At 43.9% G+C, this 7,517-nt stretch overlaps 1 non-coding gene across 1 annotated transcript; it reads right to left on the bottom strand.

The window, feature by feature from the left end:
• Nucleotides 1–5,473: 5,473 nt before the first annotated feature.
• LOC122139130 lies at nucleotides 5,474–5,637 on the bottom strand. Its single transcript, XR_006156004.1, has one exon. It is a non-coding gene; the product is annotated as a U1 spliceosomal RNA (small nuclear RNA).
• Nucleotides 5,638–7,517: the final 1,880 nt, after the last annotated feature.

Below are 7,517 nucleotides of genomic sequence, written 5' to 3'. Positions count from 1 at the left end.
GTATGATTTCATTTTTCTTTTGACTGCGAGGTGTTGTTGAGAGTTTCCTCTGAATCTCAAGAGCTTTGAATGAGCAGTGTTTTCTGTCTTCATTGAGGATATGTTATAGTCTTACCACTCTTTCAGCAGAAGGTTCTAGAGCTGGGAGAGTTTTCTAATGAGCTCACGTCTCTGCAACGCTCTCCAGTCTCTGTCAAACTGGTTAAATGTCCTGCCACTCGTCTCGGTGACGGACCGTTCTCATGGTGACATCTCAGTGTTTCTGTTTGGAGACGTGCTCATTTTTAGCACCACATGTTTGGTGAAGCATTGCACAGGGTTCATAAGCAAGAGCTGATCATGGAAAGCACCAGGCTGTTGGTTTGGGAACTGTGTCAGAACAGGAACAAAAGATGAGTTCAGCGAGCAGGAATGCAGAGCATGTGAATGAGACACACTCATCTGTACATACTGTAGATCTGCGACACCTGCGAGGAGCGCTGGACTGAGAAGCTTCCTGAACACCAGTGTGGCGTCAGCCGGGAAAAACCCCCACAACACCCACCCACAACGCAGCCTGAGACGAACGCAGCATGACAGCTCACTCTGCCTCGTATTGATGCCCAGCTGTAGGGACAATAGATATTAAACCCTACACAGTGGGACAGTCAAGACTACAGCCCATGTGTGTGTGTGTGTGTGTGTCCACTGAGACACTACCTCTCAGTATTCCTGCTGTGCCTCTATACAGAAAATAAAGTGATTTGTGGGTCACACTGAGAATTTCTTTGATTTCATGACTATCCAGTTTCCATGCCAAAAACCATTTTATTATTGATGGCAATGTACACCGCCATCCTGCCAAAAAAAGTACTTATTACAGAAATAATATACTTTAAAAGAATATACTTAAGTGTGAACTGAATATAGTGTTTTCAGACACTTAGTTATGTGCTATTTGCAGTTGCAAATGCATTATAGATTAAATTGATATTAATGCAATTAGCTGAACTTTACATTAAAATAATTAAATGTTATATCAAATAACACACTCCAGTTAGTTATAATCAAGTGCTTTACATGTGCTTTTGTAAGTCAACATATCAAAAACATGTACTTGTGTAAATCATGATAAAATATTGTAACATAATTTAAAATGTTCTTTAAATTCAAACTTTTAATTTGACATCATTACAAATAGCACTTTTAGAAGTGTGCTAAGAAACATTCATGAAACTATACTTTAAGTACACTTAAGTGGCCTTCCGTTCATTAATATTAGGTATAGTTTTTAAAAAATATACTATTAAGATATATGAAAAAATATGTGCACTTTAAGTATGAGCATGTACCCTTAAGGTACTAATATGCAACTTTTAGGAATAAATAAGTGTACCTTTTGAAAATTGTGAAGCTTTTGAGTGTACGAGTGTGCTTTACAAGTGGCACGGTTTATAAAATTGAACACCCCAGCAGGAAACTGTAAAATTATAATTGTACTGTATAAAATTCCTTCGATTATATCATTTTGAGTGCGAACGCCCAATCTGACTGTAGTCTGTTGATGTGGGCTCTGAAACGAAACGGATCTGAGACTGAGCAGGACAGCCACTGGCACTCATCAATCACTTCTCCGCGTGGTACTTCTTTTTTTGGCAGTGTTTTTGCTGACACCTGTGTGGACAGAGGGCTCGGGAGAGACAATGGGCCGTGTGTTGATGCTCTGACAGAGAGCCGCGCAGGGCAGAAACGCTCTCTGACAGAACAGGGAAACGAGCGCGCAGGCGGCTGGCGTGGTGAGCCCACAACGGGATCCAGAGCCCCGTCTTCCACCTTTATTGTGTACGTCGGTTCACCTCAGCCCCGGTTTTCCTTCCCTGAGACTGACAGCCCAGACAATCACAGTCATTGTGCAGTTTCCCAACAGCCTGTGGGCAGCAGAGTACATGAGCAGTGCGCAGAAAGGACTCGTCTGAAATCCGTTGCTTCTCCTGCAAGGCAGATTCTTGATTTATCGCTCATTGTTGTGTGTGCGTCTGCGGAGGCGGCCCACTGCGCAGTCATGTCCTCGCCCGCAGCAGCCTATCATTACAGCCGTCACGCAGCAATCCCACAAGCCCCGACAGAGGCCAACACACACCTGGAGGCCCAAACATCCTGTTCCCAGCGCAGGCCGCCGCACACAAACATGGCAGCCCATTCAAGCCCTCTCTCCTGGCAAACCACAAATGTTTTTCTGCTTTTGTATCATTGCTGTGCTTCATGTCTGTGCAGTGCCACGGTTGGAAGGCTTTGGGTGCCAGAGAGAGAGCGAATATTGACACTGCCTTGTGTAAACATTTAACGCCTAAAGACTTCAGAACACAATCTGAATCTTCCTGTATTATTCACTGCGGATGACAGATTTACAGCTTTTCGTCTTTAAGAAAACAAGCTCGTCGTGGGAGCCTCATGACTGCACATCAATCTGAGCTGGTCTGTCCTGCAGGAGTTCTTTGCGAATGCTTGAGATTCTTGTCTTCTAAATGGAAGCGGCACACTGTGGTCGCCCCTGCTGATCAATGATCAGTTAAAGATCTTAATGCAATGACATTCTGCAGAACCATGTGTGTTTCAGCTGTTTTAGCCGGGCCCTTTCCAGTTTGGTATGTTGTCAAACCTTCACTTATCTGAATGTCAAGACAGTCTATGCACTCAAAAACAAAAAATGACAAGCACCATAGTAACGCCAGTGAAACAGGCCAAAAAACACTGAAAGTATCTGTATGAATTGTGTGCAATATTCTGAGTCTTCTGAAGCCATACAAAGATTCCGTGTGGAACACAGACCCATTTCTGCCCTCTACTGAAAACTGAAAGTCATGATGAATTGTTCTTACATGCACACGGAGAAAAAATGACTTTAAAACATTTTTTACTCAGAAATTGCTAGTGAATTTCACAAAGAATCGATGCTTGAAATTAAATTTTATAGAAGCCCGAAATGTTTTTTTTTTTTTTGTAATACGTGCTCCAAAATATTTTGTTTTATTTACAATTTCAAAAAATATATTTTCTTTTACAGTAACAATTGCTTTTGCTGCTTATTAAATTTACTTAAACTAATTAAAGCAACACAATAGCCTAGTTGAGCATTTTGCTAATTATTTACTTTAACTGTGTCCATTCTACTTTAATAGTTTTTTTTTTTTTTTTGGTTTTTTTTTTGTTTGTTTGTTTTTTTTTTTTGCACTAGATGTTAAAATTAGGCGTTAATTCATGTGTTTTTGAGGAAAGAGAAAGGCCTGCTAGTGTTTATTGCGCACTCATGTTGGATACTGAAATGTTTCTGTGGTTACCAGTAGAGCTGGTGGTTAGGTTGTGGTGATAATGTATATAACTGGTGATAATATAATTGCTCACTTAATGAGCAATAGCTGTACTAGCACGACCAATATTGTTTTCATTTTTTTTTTACATCCGATGCCGATAACTTGGAAAGCATTTCCAATGACAAAATACTGAAAATGAACTTTTCTGACTGAACTCTTCACTGAGCTGTTGCAATGTGCAATCAAACCATCAAAAATACTGTGGTGGGACCATGGTACAGTGATTGTGTCAGATGACTAGACATACCACTTTAAAGACATCACACAATGTAATTATGGCACCATACCATATCAAAAAAAAGGTATCATGGTAAAGACATGTTACTTCTAATGTAGCATAATTTTGCTGCCTACTGTTCGAAAAGGCCTCTGGGAATAAAATGTTACCTAGGTAGGCACCTCTTGTCTGGAAAAGAGCTGATATCACTTTATATGCATCCACCCGGCACCTGGGGATTTTTGACACATAAAAAAAAAACCCTATAGCACAAAAGCCCCCCACCAACAACAACCTGGCTGTTTCTGCCTTCCCCCCCATACAGAAATGAGTACAGTAATCCATGCAGAAACATACCACATCTCTCACCGCGGTAAAGGAGGCTGACTGTTACGAGAGGAATGCCGAGCTGAGGGATCAGAGGAGCGCTGGGATGTGGAGGGGGTTAGGCATGATCAAACACAGCACCGGTACGCCACAGCTTCTCCCTCCCTTTATGCCAGATAAAAGCAGCCCTGTCTTCACACACAATCCCTGCACATTTACTCAGAGTGTCTCCATTAAAAGCCTCCCAACAACACACACACACTCAACGTAAAGCTACGAGACACATCTGTGTGTGAACAAGACGCCTGATCTGCTAACGAGAGCAGAGACGGCGCTCATCGTGCTGAGCGGACACAATGACGTGGATCCTGTCAGGAAGAAAGACATGATCACAAGCACACCGACTCCAATAACAACACGTGCATCACTGCAACAACTCCACATGTTCTGCTGAAGACAAGAGGAAGTGAAATGGAGAAAGAGAGGCCACAGGTCAGACTGGTTTTAAACATTTCAATGCAGCAGCATGTCTCTCAGAGAAACTGTGCCAGGACAGATGACTGGCATTTACACAAAGACTTCGCACATACTAATCACTCACTGGTTTCACCCTAATTCAATGGGTTTTATTTTTGGCTCTGTCGTAATTTTACGATTTCGATGCATGGAGAGATCTAGGAGCAGCAGTAGGCAGTAACCCCTCAGTGTTCCTCCTGTGGTGGGAATTAACTTTTGCTAATGCTAATCGCTCACATTCATCACTATGAAATGTTATTTGAGATAAAAGAAACTTTTTTTAACTTTGGGGACAAAACTATTGTCCTTGTGATATTAGATACTAGATTGAATTGTATGCATGTGTGTTTTTGGAGACAAAAAACTGCTTTGAGCATTAGCGGTGACCTGTTTTGACCTTGCACCAGAAAGGGCCTTGGCTCTCAAACCACCCATTGCCCTCCCTTGATACACAAAAAGCTATCATAAAGTATGCAAGTAGCTAACACGACCTTGCGTTAAACAGGAACAAAAACATAATTTGCTTTCATGAACCAAGTTCAACATGCTGTAAACTCTTGTCCGTCCATTCAACACAAGGTAATGAGACTGCTGGACCTCTGCAGCACTGAGTCATAGAAAAGCCCAGTTCATCTACAGCAGTAAGAGTGAGAAAACTTCTTGACATGTTCTTATTGTACTAGTCTTTCCTGTTGAAGTTCTGTCTAGTCCTTCCTTTAAAGTGACGTGACATTCAGCCAAGTATGGTGACCCATACTCAGAATTCGTGCTCTGCATTTAACCCATCCGAAGTGCACACACACAGAGCAGTGAACACACACACACACACACTGTGAACACACACCCGGAGCAGTGGGCAGCCATTTTATGCTGCGGCGCCCGGGGAGCAGTTGGGGGTTCGATGCCTTGCTCAAGGGCACCTAAGTCATGGTATTGAAGGTGGAGAGAGAACTGTACATGCACTCCCCCCACCCACAATTCCTGCCGGCCCGAGACTCGAACTAACAACCCTTCGATTGGGAGTCCGACTCTCTAACCATTAGGCCACGACTTCCCCAAAATTCAGGGGAGAGCGCGAACGCAGTCCCCCACTACCATAAATTATGCAGTCGAGATTCCCACATTTGGGGAATTCGCAGGGGTCAGCACGGCCGGAGTGCAATGGACGAGCCTCGCCCTGGGTGAACCGCCTTCTTGATCATGGTGTCTCCCCTGCCAGGTAAGTATAGCAGGTTGTACCTGTTACATTTTTCTCTCTAACTCTAAAGACCTTGATTAGCTTGCTTAGGTGTGTTTGGTTAGGACTGGAGCTAAACTCTGCAGGGCCAGATTTGAGGAACCCTGCCCACATATGGCTCTGCTATCAAGGCCAGGTCTTTACGCTGTCCAAGGTGCTTAGCCATATCCCGCTGAGATTGAAAGCTGTCTATTAAACAGGTCTCAGAATGGTCATCTGAGCAAGCTAAGTCCCCCAGCTTCTTCCCTCCCTTTTTTCTCTTAAATAATACATAAATACACATTTTAAGCGATGACAGATCAGCATTGCAGCAAATATTTCCCCCTCCCAACCAAATGGCACATCAGTTCTGCATATTTAAACAAAAAGATATTCCAAAAAACACATCCAGTCCTTTCACATATTTAACACATCTTTAAACAGAGATCTGAAAATGAAGTGACCTTTGACCCTTGAGGAGGACTACTGTACTCACCCCATAACATGAGCTTGAGCTTGAAACTCACACAGGGGCCCTTGGAGGATAACAGCCACCTTAGGAGACCGGACATGGGAAAGTTCCAGCCTATTAAGCCAGGAGTCCCATGGAGAGGCTCATTTGGGGCTGGGAGAATGAGAATGTTGCACTGGAGTGGGGCAGTGAAATGGATCCGTCCAGACTGCTAATACTAGAGGTGGGCAAAAGCAGCTAACCGGGTGTGAGGACACATGGTTTGAATTAGGTCCCATGTTATAACAGGAGGAGCGGGCTGCCTGGCAGCAGGAACCCTCCAATGCTCGTTTCCTACATCTGGAGAAAGACATTCCTTCCCTGCAAAGCCTACTGTAGGGTTTCCCTATGCCTCCCCATCTCCTGAGTCCCCCGCTTAAGATTATATCCAATCGGCTCGTCATCAGGCTGAAACAGAGCAGCCTTTGAGTGTCTGAAGAGGGACCGAGTGAAGACATTCGGCCTCCATCTCGCAGCCCCAGCCGTCAGCTCGGGTGACAAGCACATCAGGGCTTTTCCTTTCTCTAGGAAGTGCAATGTGAAGTCAGGGTGGACCCACTGTGGCAAGGGCAGAAACAGAAGGGATACATTACTAACCTTTCTAGAAACTGAATCTGGCAGAGTGAAAAATAATGTCATATACATTTGGGTAAATGACAGATCAGTTGTGGAGAGAGCAATGGTTAAACATCTCAACTGACATTCAATGAACTTTAGAAATAATTCAAATGTAACATTTTATAACATGAAATACCAGTTTTTAAGCTGCAGCCACTGAAGCTGGTAGCCTAAGACAGTAGGTTCCTAAAGCCTACATAGCAGTGCACATTTTGCATGTCTTCGTAATCAAACAAACCTGATTCAGCTGGGAAACACTGGCCTAAGAGCCGAACTTGAAACTTGTCCAGTACTGCTCCTGGAAGGCCACTGTCCTGCAGAATTTAGCTCAAACTCGCCTCAGCACACCCGCCTGGAAGTTTCTAGTTAGTATGCCTAGCAAGACCTTGATTAGCTGGTTCAGGTGTGTTTGATTAGGGTTGGAGCTAAACGTGATATCCAAACGGGATATATCGCCCTCCGAAAGGTACTTCGGAGTGAAAACAATCATGGCCGCCATATTGAAGGATCGTTTCAAACCGGAGTGCTCAAAACTGGACACTTCAAAGGGCCCTTCGGAATGAAGGGTTTCGAAGGGTACAACTGATGGACACTTCGGGCTCCCATGATCCTTTGCGCAGATTCTTTGCATGATAGCAGCGCCTCCGTGTGGGCACGTGATGATGACGCAGGAGGGCACTTCAAGAAACAGTTGTTTGGTCCCCTACACCCTTCAACCCTTCGAAGCTCTCACTCCGAAGGGTAAACCCTTTGAAGGGATTA

The sequence above is a fragment of the Cyprinus carpio genome, chromosome A3 (assembly GCF_018340385.1).
Source record: "Cyprinus carpio isolate SPL01 chromosome A3, ASM1834038v1, whole genome shotgun sequence".
Taxonomy (NCBI): Eukaryota; Metazoa; Chordata; class Actinopteri; order Cypriniformes; family Cyprinidae; genus Cyprinus; species Cyprinus carpio.
Note: the sequence above shows the minus strand (reverse complement) of the source record. Positions and strands in the feature narration are given on the sequence as shown.